We start from the raw sequence: 1,966 nt of genomic DNA, 5'->3' as shown, positions 1-1,966 counted from the left end.
AAAACAAAACTTATACAAATTGAATTATAACGACGTCTAAAAAATAGTTTTAACATTTTTAAAGTGTAGGAATTTAAAAAAAAAGTTTTTTTCATAAAAATCTTTTATTGTATAAAAAATTAAATAGGAAATTTGACCCAACACCTTCCGTTACAGTATCAAAATTTACTTTCACTATGCCACAAGTCATAACGCATATTTTAATTAATTATAACAACAATTCAATATTAAATTTATAGGAAATAGCGTCCCTTATATACAACCGCCTGCTGCAGGGCGACATGCCTCCCACAAACCACAATTATATGTACTTAGGTAGCAATTAATGGTAAGTATGACAAAATAAGGGATAGAATGGACTATGACGTCATCGTGGCGCAGTTAGGAAATGCTAGTATTAACTATTAAGTAACAAGACGAGCGCAGCGTTGAGTTACGCCACTCACTCAACACGCAATATATAGAAAATTGGGCGGAAAGTGCAAAACGGAGTGTCTTAAAACTAAGTGCCTACCCTGCATTGGGGATACAGCGTTCAATTAAGAAAATGACATTAGGTTCAACATGTTAAAAAAGTATGCTATATTTTTTTAAGTTGAAAAGTTTTTTAAAGTTCTGGCCTCCATTACACTCTATTTAAGTAAATGTCGTAATCCGTCTTCAAAATGGCTATATAAGTATGTACTTAATAATTAATAAATTCAGATTATATTGTTCAGTTGTAAACAAGAACGAATGCATGCAATGCATTGATTTATTCTGCGTATCATTTCTTCTTTTATTTTAATTTACACAATTGCTATTAGTATGTTTTTTCTATAAAAGAAATATTAAATATTGGAAGAATTAACCTCCTACTTTCTTCTCTCGCCAATTACTGCTCGGTTGGCTCGTTTTAATCTATCTTCTATGTATCTTACCATACTAATATAATAAACCAGAAGTTTGTTTGATAAGCGCTAAGAGCTTTGCGTTTTTGTTTTCATTACAATTGTTAATTAGCTTTAAATAATGAAATAATAATTACTTCGTGCGCTGCAATATAATAGTTAAATATATGCTTATTATAGCTTCACGCTGTATCCTGCACATAGCAGGTTAGGCAAATGGAAGCTGAGAACCTAGTGTTAAGACACTACGTTTTGATTAAGACACTTTCGTTCCCCACTCTCTGCCGATTCTGTAGGCATAGCATGAATGGCGGAACTCAAAAAGCGAACAAATGAAAATATTAAATATTTAATTTTCACAAGTAGGAATCGAACCCACAACTCGTCGCGCGTTAAGTCGAATGCTTGTGCCCCTGCGCCACGACTGGCCTCAAAGTTTACATATAAAATTGCAAGTTAAGTAGTCGTTTAAAATATTTTCCTTAAATTTAAATACAATAAGCACATAAGACTATAAAAATATAAAACAATTCTATACATTAGCCGGACAAAGCACAAGTTAGTTATCTTCGATGAAATTAGACGGTCCTTGAATTAATTTATGCTTATGTCGGCGCATGAACTCGCGAGCGGTGAATCATGGATAGTGTTACCAGGTGCAATGAAGAAACGAACCTATTTATGTAATAATGTTATTTAATAATTATATTAATCTGTTGTGTATTTAATATGATCTTAAATTTAACATTTATAACGATTGTTAAAATAAATATTTTGACATTAATATAAATTATACATATTTATATTTGATTTATGCATTCAAATAAAATAATTATTTAAAAAATACTTACAAATAAACATTTAAAAAATATATTCTTTTATAGTATTCTTCAAAATGTTATAGTACATTACCAACAAAGGAAATATTTATAAATAACATGATGACCAAATATATAATAATGAATCTACATAAAAATTAAAAAACACAATACAAAAGTTTTACCCAAAATTAGGCAAAAAAATATAAGCATTACCACATTCCCACCCCGAGCGACGTTGTACGTTCCCGTTCACTG

The sequence above is a fragment of the Heliconius melpomene genome, chromosome 12 (assembly GCF_056956725.1).
Source record: "Heliconius melpomene rosina isolate 202511_hmr_F chromosome 12, ASM5695672v1, whole genome shotgun sequence".
Taxonomy (NCBI): Eukaryota; Metazoa; Arthropoda; class Insecta; order Lepidoptera; family Nymphalidae; genus Heliconius; species Heliconius melpomene.
Note: the sequence above shows the minus strand (reverse complement) of the source record.